At 37.2% G+C, this 16,261-nt stretch overlaps 1 protein-coding gene and 1 pseudogene across 6 annotated transcripts in view; both read left to right on the top strand.

Annotated features, from left to right (window-relative positions):
- The window catches only part of MEI4 (meiotic double-stranded break formation protein 4), a 236,027-nt gene that overhangs the window by 84,795 nt on the left and 134,971 nt on the right, over positions 1–16,261 (top strand). The window lies entirely within an intron of this gene.
- Positions 1,430–9,952, top strand: LOC112813704 (transcription factor IIIA pseudogene; annotated as a pseudogene).

Consider the following 16,261-nt stretch of genomic DNA (forward strand, 5'->3'; position numbering starts at 1 on the left):
TGATGGCCGCTTAAGCTTAAATGCATTCTAAAAGTATTTTCTCCACACATCCCTTTAGTTTTATGTTTTTGATATCATGTTTCACATCTTATTTTGTGTATCCCTTAACCAATTATTGTAGTTATAGTTGATTTTACTACTTTCGTCTTTTAACCATCATATTAGTTTTATAAGTGATTGCTCCATTACATTTATTATGTAATTGCCTTTACCAGTAAGATTTTTTTCTGTGATATATTTTCTTATTTTTACTTATGGCCTTTTGTTTTACACTTAAAAAAGTTCTTTTAACATTTACTGTAAGGCCAGTTTATGGGTGATGAACTCCTTTAGCTTTTGCTTGCCTGAGAAACTCTCTCTCTCCTTAAATACTGAATTACAACCTTGATAGGTAGAGTATTCTTGGCTGTAAGTTTTTTTCCTTTAGTATTTTGAATATATCATGCCACTCACTTTTGACCTGCAGTGTTTCTGCTGAAAATTCAGCTGGTAGCCTACAGGGGTCCCCTTGTACATAACTAGTTGTTTTTCTCCCTCTTGCTCATTTAAGATTCTCTTTTTATCTTTAACTTTTAACACTTAATTATAATATGTCTTGGTGTGGATCTTTCGGAGTTCATCTTATTTGGGATTTTCTAGCCTTCCTGGACATGGATGTATGTTTCCTTTTCGAGGTTAGGGAAGTTTTCAGCCATCATTTGTTCAAATAAATTTTGTGCCCCTTTCTCTCTCTCTTCTCCTTCTGAGACCCCTGTAATGTGAATATTGGTACACTTGATATGTCCAGAGGTCCTTTAAACTCTCCTCATTATTTAAAATTATGTTTTCTTCTTGCTTTTGTGATTGGTTTATTTCGACCCCTTTGTCTTCCAGGTTGCCAATCTATTCTTCTGCATCCTCTAATCTGCTCTTGATTCATTCTGGTGTACTTTTCATTTCATTATTGTATTCTTCAGCTCTGATTGATAATTTCTTGTATTTTCTATCTCTTTGTTGAAATTTTCCCTGTCTTCATTTATCCTTCTCCCAAGTATTGTAAGCATCTTCATGACTATTACTCTGAACTTTTTATTTATAAGTTAGATTGCTTATTTCCATTTCTTTAAGGTCTTTTTCTGAGGCTTTGTCTTGCTCCTTTGGAATATATTCCTCTGTGTCCTCATTTTTCCTGACTGTGTTTTTTTTCTGTGTATTAGGCAAATCGACTGCCTCTCCCTGTCTTAAAGATGTAGCCGTGTGTAGGAGATATCCTCTGGAGCCCAGAAGCACAGTACCCCCTGGTCACCGCAGCCATGTGCTTAAGGTGTGAGCTGTGGCATGGTCATGGGTAGGGCTCTTTCCCCAGCTTGATTCTCTGGAAGGCCGTGGCTGCTGCTGTGATTGTGGAGGTGGACAGGGTTTTCTCTGCTGCCCAGCTGCGTGGGGCGCCATGGTTACCCCAGCAGCTGTGACAGTGGTCAGGGCTCTCCTCATCGCCTGGCTGGCTAGGGTTGTGACACTGGGTGGGACTCTCAGTAAGGGCATGCCTGCCAGCATTAGCAGGTTAGAATGAGAGTTTCAAGATGTTGCCTGCCAGCTTCTGCACTAGCACAGTAGAATGTTTTTGCAAAATTGGCACCCAACAGTGTCTTCGTTCCCAGAGAGTGTCTTCAGCAGGTCCCTGCCTCTCCCCAGATGCCCCAGGATTAGTTAGTGGGTCTCCTTTACCTGTGTTCTAGGTGCTTTTCCAGCTGGTGGTTTATCACTTGTTCCCAGGATGAACGAAACCTTGTGCAAAGCCTTTAATGAAAAGTTTTCCATTCCCTAAAGCTCTGTGGTTTTTCTGAACGTAACCCCTGTTAGTTTTCAAAGCCTGACATTTTGGGGCTTTGTCTTTCCTATGTAGAATCTAAGGGTTGGAATGTCTGCTATGGAGTTCTAGGCCCTTGGTCCTCAGGGGGAAGTTCCAGTTTTTGAGAACCCTCCCAATTATGAATGGACACCCTCTTTTTTGGTGAGGCCTTGTCTCTGAAACTCCTACCTGTCTCAATGATAACCTTTTATCCTTTGTTGTGGAAACTCTGTTCATCTAATTTTCAGGGCTTTTCCTGAGGAAATTATTCTATATGTACATGTATATTTTTCGTGTCCACAGGAGGAGGTGAACTCAGGATCCTCCTACACCACCATCTTGAACCCTCCTACCTAAAAACCAGTTCCTTGTTTTGATAAGGGAAGAGGTCTAGAGGAGAGAAGTCATGCCTTCCGGGGGCAAGGGAAACATGCCGCTGAGATTTGAATAAAGAAAGATTGGGGAACTTCTCTAATTTCACTGTTTTAACCTCTTTATTATCATCTATAAACAAAGTGGTTGTTGTATGTAGCTGGGGTCAAATGGCTGTGTGATCATTGCTCATATAAGCTCTTCCCAGAAAAGTAACAAATTGAATGTGAGTTTTGAATAAATAACTTCGTGAAGATATGTAAAATTGCTTACTATTTTTAATCAAAGGCCTAGAAACTTCATCTTTATAGCAGTCTGTGGCTTAGTAAGTATAGCACATCTAGTGCTATAGTAAGCTACCATTACCTGAAATTCAGAAGGGGTCATTAAATTTCTTTGTAAATCTGTCCCCCACCACTTGTGTTGTAGGCAATTGCAGCTTTATTTAGCCTTCTGGTATGCATTTGTCTGGGAGACAGAAAAATTGAGCTATTCTACAGATTCCCATGATCACTGTCTCAAAAATGGGGGCTTTTTCTTTTCCTGATTTACTAGCAGTCACAAAACAATGAATTTAGGTTTATCTAAGGGGAGGAATTCAGTTGTATGAATTGGGATGCAGGTGAGCACATGTATAGTAATATATGTGTAGTCTGTGACAGGTGTATACCTAAGGGCATAAAAGGGACAAATAGCAAAATAATTTTTAAAAACATACCTTCCTTCATTATAAGTAGCTTGTTTTATTTTTCAGATGTGTTCATTTTCTTTCCACAAATCTTAATAAAAAACATGAAGAATCTGATGAAGCCGATCTCTCTACATGACTATAATAGCTTCAGATGCTAAGGAATATAGGAAATATGACAATAATATATATTCCATTTTTGGCCCTGTAAGTAATTGAAACCAGAATAGGCTTAGGAAGGTCTCTTAATTTCCTTCACTGGGAGTTTTACCTTGTACAGTGGAAGTGAGTTATTCTGAAATATGAGATCAATTTTTGTCCAAAGTAAAAGGTTCCTTTTATTTTAGCCATTTTCATGAATATTTCTGTTATTTTATGATAAGCACCTTTTCTTGAGATTCATCAGATTGAGCAAAATACTAGGAAGTAAATGTTGCCAGTCTAATCTTTTTATTGCTTCTGAGTAAATTCAAATAACAAAATCAGAATACTGACACATGCTACATTTAAACCAAGATCTGTATGTAGTTAGTTGCAAATACATGTTTACTAATGTTTACTTGGTTTCAGTCCTCTTCCAGGAGCTAAATTCCTTCGAAAACAGTACTGAAACTTCCTTTTTATAGCAAACTAATCTTAAAAATTTGAATTAAGAAAAAACAAGTTGGACAGAGTTATAGAGAACTTCAGTGTAGAATTTCTCTTCAAATAAAGTCTACTAACTGACATGAAATTAGCAGTAGTCCTTAGCCTGTGTTTTTGTTTTGTTTTGTTTTGTTTGTTCCAAATACTGGTGCCTGAATCCTCTGCCAGACCTATTGAAATAGAATCTTTGGGCATCTGATGGTTTTAAAAATTTCACAGGTGATTCCAATGCTTAGTATAGTGGAGAACCACTGAGATGCAGGGGCAATATATTTAAAAAGCGACACACACACATACATACACACCACTTAGTAACTGAAACAACAAAATATCTGTTTTTTAGATGATTTATGTGGGTCCTGAGTTTTCAAGTGCTGGAGTGAGCATTGTTCTTTCAGTGTGATGTTTACATCTGGTTTAAGCTGTTACTAAGGAAAAGCTGTGAGCTGAGCAGCCATCTCATGCTCATGCTGGTTGTTTGGCAACTTGGGTTGACATAACCTGACTCTGCAACCAGGAGAGATTTTCTGTTTATTGTCAAATGCTATTTAAAAATAGATTAATGTATCTCCTCGATGCATTTCTAATCTATGAACATGAAGTTTTATTCTCCAGGAATTAATTAAATACCAGGGGAATTAATACTAAAGAATACTGTACATTCTTAGGTGCAAGAGTGTCAATTAAAGCTGGCAGAACAACAGTTCAATCACAGGGGTTATTAAGAAGCTCTTTTAAAATCTGTAGTCTGGTAAGTAACAGTAAATGACTAGATGCTGATCATTGTTAAATGTAAATGTCAAATTAAATTGACTTGCTCTAGGTTGGTTTCTCAGACTGTCATATTAACTTGCATAATTTCTCCTTTTATACACCATGATAAAGAAGAAAATATAATCAACCATTGGGGTTCTGTTCAGTTGCCATCCTAGGCAGCCCTTATTAACCCTGTTTCTCCTTCTTTCTAATGAGCTGCTTGCCCAGAGTTTCCAAGAAATCAGCTGCAAGGCACATTGCTTACTCGAGGATTAAGGCTTATTAGAAGTCGTCCATGTTTCTTCCTCACATCCCAGGTACTTTTATGAATAACACACTGGCACTAAAGTTCCTCAGATAAACATTGACTTAAGATAATATAGAATACAGGAAATCACTAGGGATTTGGAGTGAGAAGTGAGAGTGTTTCACTTACTAGCAAGTCACATAACCTCTGTGCAGTTGCATTTTGCCATTTGAAAATGGATTAGGGAGGACAAAATAATGTTTATGGAGGCACTGTAATTTTTTGAAGCTGTGTGCAAATGCTATTATTTTATTATTGAACTCAGCTCTCTCTGAAGTGAGAAGTGATATATAAAGGCCATATTCTTCATTAAAATCCCAACTACAGATCATAGCTTGGAGATAATAGGCCTAAGTTGGTATCCAGAGGTATCGTATTTTACATATTTGCAGTAAACACTAGGGAATGAGAGAAGGCATAGTAGAAGAGTAAGAGGCCACTGAGAAGGAAAATGGATACAGACTAGAAATTTCTCACATTTCACTATTCCTTCATTCTTATATGACTCTGCTGCATGATTCTGTAAAGGAGTTCGCTAGAATGAACAAACAAAAACAAGACATTAGGTAGGGGATTGTATATGCATGTGCCACTGGACATTTGCTGGTTTATTTATATGAGAATGTGGGAGAAATTGCTAGCATTCTATTTGGGGAGTGGGAGAGGTGAGTAGAGCTTTCAATTTACTTTACTTTTCTTTATAAGGAAAGCCTTTGTCCCCCAGTTAAGAAGAACCTAGCAAATAGAGCTTGGAGGAAATGGATTAGGAAAAAGTGGAGAAAGAAGCAGCTAGATAGAAACAGGGAACTGAGCAAGGAGGTGTCATTCTCCCTACCATAGTTGTATGTATGTAAGTAGTCATCAGCTTTGTTGGTTTGTCCAGAGATCCTCAGTTCTCACTATACAATGGAAGTATCCAGATAGCTCCCATTAGATTTATAGTGTTAGAATCTTAGATGGCACCTGTGGCACATATCATTTTGAATGAGTAGCATAAAAACATCTGAGGCACAGCCAGTGTTTAATCTTGTTTCTGCCTTTGACAAATCTCTGACTTAGTATACCCAAATGTCTTTTAAAGTATCCACTATTTCTGTTTCAAAGTAAAAATAATTAAAAAACAGGAATCACATGGAAATTATTTGGTTAAACTGTTTCCTTAGTTTTTTTTTTTTTAAGTTGAAGCTGTGACAGGGGAGGGGGAAGGAAATTCACTGAGGGGAAAAAAAGAGTGGAGTGAAAAAGTTTTTATTAGGAATGTATAAATTAACCAAATTTTGAGTGATTGTCATAGTGACAGCTGACAATGAGTTCATGCATGGTTACTTAATTATTAACAAAGTCTCATTAAGAGAAAATTGTAAGCATACTAAACTTGGTTGTAGAATATGCAGGATAATGTATGTTGAATAAATTATGAGGAATCTAAGTAGGGACCAGTTATGTTCATAAGCACTCCAGCATTGCTACAAGTAGAGATGTTGGATAATCACTTTCAAACATTCCTATTTTAGAGTAGGAGTTTCTAAAGAAGACATACAGATGCCTAAGAGACACACGAAAAGATGCTCAGGATCATTCATTATCAGAGAAATGCAAATCAAAACTACAATGAAATATCACCTCACATCTGTCAGAATGATAAAATCAACAACATAGGAAACAAAAAGTGTTGGCGAGGATGTGGAGAAAAAGGAACTGTTGTGCACTGTTAGGGGGAATGCAAACTGGGGCAACCACTCCGAAAAACAGTATGGAGGTTCCTCAGAAAAATGAAAAATAGAATTACCATATGATCAATTCCACTACTGGGCATTTGCCCAAAGAATATGAAAATGCTACTTCAAAAGATATATGCGTCTCTGTGTTTATATATTATAGCATTATTTAGCCACATAATAGAGAAATTATGGAAGTAGCCCAAGTGTCCATTGATAGATGAATGGATAAAGAAGATGTGATACACACACATGCAACATGGATGGACCTAGAGGATATAATGCCAAGTGAAGTAAGAGAAAGACAATACCATATGATTTCTCTCATATGTGGAATTTAAGAAACAAAACAAATGAACAAATTAAGAAAGAGACAGACAAAAAACAGACTGTTGACCATAGAGAACTGATGGTTACCAGAGGGGAGATGGGTGGAATAGGAGAAGGGGATTAAGAGTACACTTATCGGGGCACCTGGGTGGCTCAGTCATTAAGCATCTACCTTGGCTCAGGTCATGATCCCAGGGTCCTGGGATCAAGCCCCGCATCGGGCTCCTCGCTCAGCGGGCAGCCTGCTTCTCCCTCTCCCATTCTCCCTGCTTGTGTTCCCTCTCTCCCTGTCTCTCTGTCAAACAGATAAATAAAATCTTAAAAAAAAGAAGAGTACCCTTATCATGATGAGCACTTAGTAATGTAACATAATAAAATAAGGAATATAAGTAATAAAGATTAGCAAGAAATAGGTAAAACTGTCCATATTTGTGGTTAATATTATTATATAGTTATATCCAAATCTACAATTTAAAAAGTAACAGAATTTAACAAGTTTTTTACATGGAAAGTCATTATTCAAATTCAGAGCTTTTATACCAGTAATGACCAATTAGAAAATTGGATAGGAAAAAAGTTCACTTACAGTAGCAATAAGAAACATACAGGGATAAACCTAGAAGAGATATGTAAGATCTGTGTGGAAAAAAGAACATTAACAAAGGACATAAAGTGGGTAAATGGACAGCTATACCATGTTCATGAAAAGGAAAAAAACAATAGGGTAAGGATGTCAATTCTCTCCAAATTGATCTATATTTATGGTGTGTATATAATTTGTGTGTGTGTATACATATATGGTGAAAATTTATGTTCTGTGAACTAAACTAGTTAATTTATAAAAGATTTCAGTCATAGTGTTGGGGGGCACTTCCTATTTCTGGTAATGGAGCTTTTCTATCCTCTGCATAAAATATCTAAATTTAAAAAACCCAAAACATTGACTTACACATTGAGGAAGATAAGTGAACTTTAAATAGGATAAATTCTAGCAGAGACACACCTAGAGACAAGATAGTAAAACTACGGAGATCAAAATCAAAGAGAAAAATATTTAAAGCAGCAAGAGAAGAAAGACACTATGTTAAGATGACCATCTAGCTTTTCATCAAAACAACTGAGGCAAGAAAGGCACTGGAGTGACATAGTCCAAGTGTTAAAAGAAAAAAACTGACAACCAAAAATTCTATATGCTGCAGATTTACCTTTTAAAAATGAGGGCAAATCAGAAGGAATGAGATCTTGCCATTTGCAACGACATGGATGGAACTGGAGGGTGTTATGCTGAGTGAAATAAGTGAATCAAAAAAAGACATGTATCATATGACCTCACTGATATGAGGAATTCTTAATCTCAGGAAACAAACTGAGGGTTGCTGGAGTGGTGGGGGTGATGGACTCTGAAAAACAAACTGAGGGTTCTAGAGGGGAGGGGGTGGGGGGATGGGTTAGCCTGGTGATGGGTATTAAAGAGGGCACATTCTACATGGAGCACTGGGTGTTATACGCAAACAATGAATCATGGAACACTACATCAAAAACTAATGATATAATGTAAGGTGATTAACATAGCAATAAAAAATTATTTAAAAAAAATAAAAATGAGGGCAAAATAAAGACATTTCCAGCTAAAGCAAAATGGAGAAAATTTGGTGTTAGCTGACTTGCACTTTAAGAAATACTAAAGGAAATCCTTCAGGCTGAAAGGAGATGGCTGCAGATGGTAACTTGGATCCTAGGAAGAATGAAGAGTATTGGAAGTGGCAAGTATGAAAGGAAATATATTTTTATTTTTTCTTCTATTTCTTTAAAAAATTACTCAGTGGGGGGTGCCTGGGTGGCTCAGTCGTTAGGCGTCTGCCTTCGGCTCAGGTCATGATCCCAGGGTCCTGGGATCGAGCCCCGCATCGGGCTCCCTGCTCCGCGGGAAGCCTGCTTCTCCTTCTCTCACTCCCCCTGCTTGTGTTCCCTCTCTCGCTGTGTCTCTTTCTCTGTCAAATAAATAAATAAAATCTTTAAAAAAAAAAAATACTCAGTGGGGGGTTGCGCGTAGGGTCCTCCTGGTTCGCTGCGCGTGCCTCTCGGCACGTGGCTGAGCCACGGCCCGGGCACCCTGGAGCCGCCGGGCCTGGGTGGCAGAGGCTGTGTCATCCCTGACCATGGGCTTGACGCCTTCGCTGCAGCCAGGCAAGAGCCCCGCCCTGCCGCCCTCCGCGCTCAATAGGAGGTTCATCTGCTCCTTCCCTGACTGCAGCACCAGTTACAAGGCCAGGAAACTGGATGCGCACCTGTGCAAGCACACAGGGGAGAGACCGTTCATTTGTGCCCATGAAGGTGTGGCAAAGACTTTGCCAGGGACTACCATCTGAGCCGCCACATCCTGATTCACACTGGGGAAAAGCTGTTTGTACAGCTAGTGGTTGTGATCAAAAATTCAACACAAAATCAAACTTGAAGAAACATTTTGAACGCAAGCATGAAAATCAGCAAAAACATTATGTATGCACTTTTGAAGGTTGTAAGAAGGCCTTTAAGAAACACCAGCAGCTGAGAATCCATCAGTGTCAGCACACCAATGAGCCGCTGTTCAAGTGTGCCCATGAAGGATGTGGGAAACATTTCACCTCACCCAGCAGGCTGAAGCGACACAGCAAGGTCCACAAGGGCTATATGTGTCAAAAAGAATGTTCCTTTGTGGCAAAAACATGGACAGAGCTTCTAAAACATGTGAGAGAAACCCATAAAGAGGACATAAAATGTGAAGTATGCCAGAAAACATTTAAGTGCAAGGATTACCTTAAGCAGCATATGAAAGAAAACTCACACCCCAGAAAGGGATGTATGCCGGTGTCCAAGAGAAGGCAGTGGTAGAGCCTACACAACTGTGTTTAATCTCCAGAGCCACATTTCTTCTTTTCACGAGAAAAGGCGCCCATTTACCTGTGAACGTCCTGGCTGTGGCAAAACATTTGCAAGGAAACAAAGTCTCCCTAGGCATGCCGTTGTGCTTGGCCCTGACAAGAAGAAAATGAAGCTCAGAGTAAAACCATCTCGTGAAAAACGGAGTTTGGCCTCTTGTCTCAGTGGCTATATTCCTTCTAAAAGGAGGCAAGGACAAGGCTTATCTGCACCTGAAAACGGAGACACACTGAGCTGTACCGAAGACAAGGTGCTCTCGACCCTTTTGCTCCGTGCCCTCAACCGACCCTCCCACTGCTTTGTTTAAACGAGACCACAGCATTCAGCTCAATTATTTCCGCTCAGAAGCACACTTTTCTTTATTAAAATCACTGATGCACAAAAAAAAAAAAAAAAAAATTACCCAGTGAAGTAAAAATTACAGACATGTACAAAATACTACGTTGTGGGTTTATAATATAAATATAATACATATTATAATAGAAGAAGGGTAAATAGGCTAAACTGGAGTAAGCTTACTTTAGTTTACTGGACATGTAGTAACTTGGAAATAATGAGAAATTAAAGATGTATATTGTAACACCCACCACAATGCTAAGAACTTACTCAAATAATTATCACTAAAAAATCACAGATAAAAAAATACACATTTGGGGCGCCTGTGTGGCTTAGTTGTTAAGGGCCTGCCTTTGGCTCAGGTCATGGTCCCGTGGTCCTGGGATCGAGCCCAACATCTGGCTCGCTACTCAGCAGGGAGCCTGTTTCTCCCTCTCCATGCTGCTCCTCCTACTTGTGCTCTCTCTCTCTCTCTCACTGTCAAATAAATAAAATCTTAAAAAAAAAAAACCCACACATTTGACACAAATAAGGCCATGAAAAAGGAATAGTAGAACAAAAATATGAGATAAATATAAACCAAAAAGCAAGATGGCAAGCCTTAATCCCAACATATAAATAATTAGGTAGTTATTTTTATATGTTGCATATTATCTAATCAGTAAAATAATTAAATATTAATAGTTAAAATACATTACATGTGAAGGACTAAACATTCTAATTAAAATACAGAGATGGTCAGACTGGACAAAAATGTAAGATACAACTATATGCTATCTAGAAGTGAGGCACTTTAAATTCAAAGACAAAAATGTGTTGAAAGTAACATTAAAAAAAGACACAATGTTAATAGTAAGCATAAAAGAGTTGAAGTGTGTACATTAATATCAGACAAAATGGACTCTAAGAATAATGAAAGAAAGGGACATTTCATAACGGTAAAAGTGTCAATATATCAGGAAGGTATTTATTTATTTATTTGGAAGATATATTTATAAATGTATATGCACCTAACAACAGAATCACACAGCTGAAAAATCGATAGGAGTAATAGACAATTTAATACTCCTGCAATAAATGATAGATTAAGTAATTAGAAAATCAGTAAGCATATAAAATACCATCAACCAACTTCATCTAACTGACTTAGAAAACTTCAGAAACAGCAGCAGAATGCACATTCTTTTTTAAGTACACACGAAACATTCATGTACATAGGTTATACACTAGACCTTAAAAGTACTTGCTTTGAAGAATTTTTATAACAGCATCATTTATAATAGCCCCAAATTAGAAAGAGCCCAAATGAACATTTGCCTGTGTGTGAATAAACAAAGTGTGGTATATCCACACAATGAAATACTATTAAACAATAAAAAGGTATAAGCTACCTGTATATGCTACAACATACCTGAGTTTTTTTTTTTTCTAAAGCTTTTTTTAAGATTTTATTTTATTTCAGAGAGAGAGCACAAGCAGGGGGAGTGGGAGAGGGAGAAGCAGACTTCCCGCTGAGCAGGGAGCCCGATGCAGGGCTCAAACCCAGGACCCTGGGATCATGACCCAAGCCTAAGGCAGATGCTTAACGACTGAGCCACCCAGGCATCTCACAACATAGCTGAGTTTTAAAGACATCATGCTAAGTGAAAGATACCAGACAAAAAAGATTATGTATGGCATGATTCCATTTATATGCAATTTCCAGAAAAAGGCAAAACTGTAGTGACTGAAAGCAGACCAGTGGGGCTGCTGGTGGGGGAGGGAGATGTGGATTGAATGCTCTATATCTTTAACAGAATTATTTGGAATAGAAATGATCATTTTGATACTAAGATAGTGATGAATTTTATAAAATCATCTTTGGTAATCATTATTTAAAGGCTCAAATCAATGGAGCCTAGTCTTACTGATTTACTCCATTACTATGGTTATTTCACCATATGCATGCCTTTTAATTTTCATTTTGGATCAGTTTGTTACAAATATTTGTTATTTTAATAATATCCTGTTTTTATTTTTGTCATAGTTAATGGGATGTTCCAAATTTAAAATAAGGAGACAGATTGAAAAAAAATTTCGTTTAAAATATTTCTTAGGTATTTTGGAAGAAATTTCTTTAACAGAATAATCAAATTCACTTATCTCCCAACTTTGTTTCTTTTTACCACTTGAAGGTATATAGCTTAAGTGTTATCTTTTTCCATAATTTAAGCTTATTCACTAGGGATCTTTAAATTTTGACACTAATTTTTATTCAGAGTAATCCTATTTACTTTTTAATGAAATCAAGTTGGTATATTAATACTGGGATCAAATTGCTGAACATTATTTGGAATTTACTAATTATATATTTTGGATATAAGAAATATGTAGGTGGTAAAAATTTCATGCCATATTTTCAAGGAATTATGGCTGTGAATTTAGCTACAATTCTACCTGAAAGGGAGACATTAGTCCATAGACTCTGTCATATATTACTCATTTGACAAATGTAAAAAGAAATTCTGATTTTTAGTGCAGACTTGAGAGAACAATTTACCATTTAGGTTCTAGTTGCAGAAATATAGCAGTGGCCTGGCCTGTGGTACTCTGAGAAGAATATGAGTATTGAAAATACTGTTAAATAACACAAGTGCTTATTTCCTAGCTGTTTAAGTGATGATATGAGATCATCAGGTTAGTTATATGTTCTATCAGGAATAGTGCTGATGGACTGGACAATTGTTTGGGCATAGCTCTCAGGATGTCCTCATAAAATGCCAGGAGTTAGTTATGTCTGGACCAGGCATTTCACTCATTTTGTTTTGTACAATGTTCTGGTATGGTAACCAAAACTAAAAATGAAGGAAATATGTGGATACCTAAGCACATGGTAGAAAACCTGGACTACTGCCGCCTGGTTAATAGAACAGGATTCCAGCACTGTTAGGTAGAACTTTCTGCAGTAATGGAAATCTTCTGTACCTGAGCTGTCCTGTGACTACGTGAGCATTAGTGCAACTAGTATACCAAAATTACAGCCGTTCTGGTTTCATGCCAGCCCTACTGGACTCGATTTTATGCAGTTAGTAGGAGTTGTAATAACAGAACATAAGCAGAAGAAATGAAAGCCAAAGAATTAAGCTAGAGACAGTTAACACTTGGGAATACTTAACGAGGGATGGACCAGTATGGAATATTGCCTTTTGAGCTCGCACAGTCCAAGTGCTTATGTATATTGTGTACTCCATGAGTTTTAGAGTCAGGCATAAGTAGCAAAATTTGGTGGAGCAGACAAGCCCACTCTGGATAAACCAGTATTTCAGAATTGGAAACAATCCTCAGATTCCAGTTAATCTTTCTAATATCACTTAAGAAAATCTTCTGCTATCCACACATCTTGCCAGAGGATGGGTTTAGGTGGCCATTTGGTACCTCACTTTCTTCTTGGTTACAACTAATAAGTTTACCAGAGAAGGGTGCTTAATTCAGGCGAAGAGACAGATTTGCTCTCCTAGGGATTGAGAGTTGAAAAAGAACCTGAGTGTGCCAATGGTGAACACTAGAGCTTCAGAGTTATACAATCCAGGGATTGAACAAAATACTGAGTTGTGGGAAAATGACAGAATCCAGAATTTTGAGATGAGAATGGAGTGAATAGAAAAGTAGAAACAAAATAAGTGGTTCCCAAGAGAGGCAGAGAATCTCACCATTGATAATTTTCTCATGGGCCTGTTCTTTCAGCACATTTGCCCTATCCACACATTTATTCCTTTCCTGCCAAACCATTTCTTTCTCCTTTTTTTCTTTCTTCCTTCCTTCGTTTTTTTTTTTAGAAAGCAAGATTTTTTTATTAAATCATTTTCAGGTTATAGCTTTATAATTTGGCATCTCATATGTACTACAAAGTGATCATCACCACAAGTCTAGTTACCATCCATCACCAAACAGTTGTTGACCCCCTTCACCTGTCTCTCCCATCTCCCAACCCAGTTCCCCTCTGATAGCCATGTGCCTGTCTGTTCCCTAGGAGTTTTTTCGTTTGTTTGTTTTGTTTTTGTTCAATTTGTTTTTTTAGCTTACACGTATGAAAGAAATCATACAATATTTGTCTTTCTCCATCTGACTTATTTTGCTCCTCAAAGTCCATTCATAATGTCACAAATGGCAAGATTTCATTGCTTTTTATGGCTGAATTATATTCCATTGTGTGTGTGTGTGTGTGTATAACATCTTTTTTATCCATTAATCTATTGTGGACATGTAGGTTGTTTCCATATCTTGGCTATTGTAATTAATGTTGTGATGAACATAGGGGGTGCATATAGCCTTTTAAATTACTGGTTTTTATATTATTCAGGTAAATACCCAAAAGTAGAATAGTTAGGTAATATGGTAATTATATTCTTAATTTTTTAAGGAATCTCCAGACTGTTCTCTACCAGTTTATATTCCCACAAAGAATGTACAGTTTTTCCCTTTTCTCTACATCTTTTCCCACACTTATTTCTTGTCATTTTGGTAAAAGCCATTCTAATAGATGTTAGTTGATATCTCATTGTGGTTCTGATTTTCATTTCCCTAAGAAATTATTGATATTGAGTATCTTTTCATGTCCCTGTTGGCAACCTGTTTGTCTTCTTTGAAGAAATGTCTGTTCAGATCCACTGCCCATTTTCTAATGGATTTTTGTTATTTTCAGTTGTATTAGTTTTTATATATTTTAGATATTAAGCCCTTATCAGGTATTTGGTTTGCAGAAATCTTCTCCCATTCAGTGGGTTGCCTTTTCATTTTGATGATGGTTTTCATTGCTGTGCAGAAGCCTTTTAGTTTGAGGTAGCCCCATTTGTTTATTTTTGCTTTGTTTTCCTTGCCTCTGGAGTCAGAACTACAAAGATGTCACTAAAACTGATGTTAAGGAGCTTACCATCTATATTTTTTCAAAGGGTTTTATGGTTCAGGTCTTACTTTCAAGTCTTTAATGCATTTTGAGTCAATTTCTGTGCATACTGTAAGATAGTGGTCTAATTTCATTCTTTTGTATGTATATGGCTGTCCAGTTTTCCCAACACCATTTATTGAAGAGACTGTCTCCATTGTATGTTCTTGACTCCTGTGTCATAAATTGTTCATATATGTTTGGGTTTCTGAGCTCTCAGTTCTGTTACACTGATGTGTGTGTCTGTTTTTGTACCAGTACCATACTTGGTTTTGATTACTGTAGCTTCGCAGTATAGTGAGAAAGCAGGGAGCATGAAAACCTCCAGCTCTGTTCTTTCTCAAGATTGCTTTGGCTATTCAGGATCAGAATCATTTGTGGTTTTAGATAAGTCTTACAAATTTTAGAATTATTTCTTCTAGTTCTGTGAATTATGCCATTGGTATTTTGATAGGGATTTCATTGAATCTATGGATTGCTTTGGGTAGTATAGACACTTTAACAATATAATTCTTCCAGTCCATGAGCACAGACTATCTTTCCATTTATTTGTTTCTTCAGTTTCTTTAATCAGTGTCTTATAGCTTTAAGTGTACAAGTTTTTCACCTCTTTGGTTAAATTTATTCTTAGGTATTTAAATTTTTTTATGTCATTATAAATGGGGCTGTTTTTCTGCTTTCTTTTTCATCACTGATGATTTGTTATTGTATAGGAATGCAACAGATTTTTTTTGTATTGTTTTTGTATCCTGCTACTTTACTGAATTCACTTATCACTTCCAACAGTTTTTGGTGGATTCCTAAGGGTTCTATATATAGTATCATATTATCTGTAAATAGTGACTTTTATTTATCAGTTTTCACTTTCATATGTTTTATTATTATTAATTAGTGGCCATTTCTTTTTGGCTTAAAGAAGACTCTCTTTTTTTTTTTTAAGATTTTATATATTTATTTGCCACAGAGAGAGAGCATAAGTAGGGGGAGCAGGAAAGGGAGAAGCAGGCACCCCGCCAAGCAGGGAGCTTGATGTGGGGCTCCATCCCAGGACCCTGGGATCATGACCTGAGCCAAAGGCAGACGCTTAACCGACTGAGCCACCTAGGCGCCCCTTGAGGAAGTCTCTTTAACATTTCTTCTAGGGCCTATTTAGTAGTGATGAGCTCCTTAAGCTTTTGTTTATCTGGAAAGTTCTTTATCTCTCCTTCAATTTTGAATGATAACCTTGCTAGAGATTAAGTTTTTTTTTTCCCTCTCAGCACTTGGAATATATCCTGTTACTCACTTCTGGTCTGCAAAGTTTCTGCTGAGAAATCTGCTGATGGCCTTCCGGGGTTTCCCTTGTTCTAAATAAGTCTTAATTCTCTTGCTGCCTTCAGGGTTCTCTCTTTATTCTTAGCTTTGCCATTTTAATTAGAATGTTTCTTGGTGTGTATTT

The sequence above is a fragment of the Callorhinus ursinus genome, unplaced genomic scaffold, assembly GCF_003265705.2.
Source record: "Callorhinus ursinus isolate GAN/ISIS: 27379988/994484 unplaced genomic scaffold, GSC_fseal_2.0 scaffold6, whole genome shotgun sequence".
Lineage (NCBI taxonomy): Eukaryota > Metazoa > Chordata > Mammalia > Carnivora > Otariidae > Callorhinus > Callorhinus ursinus.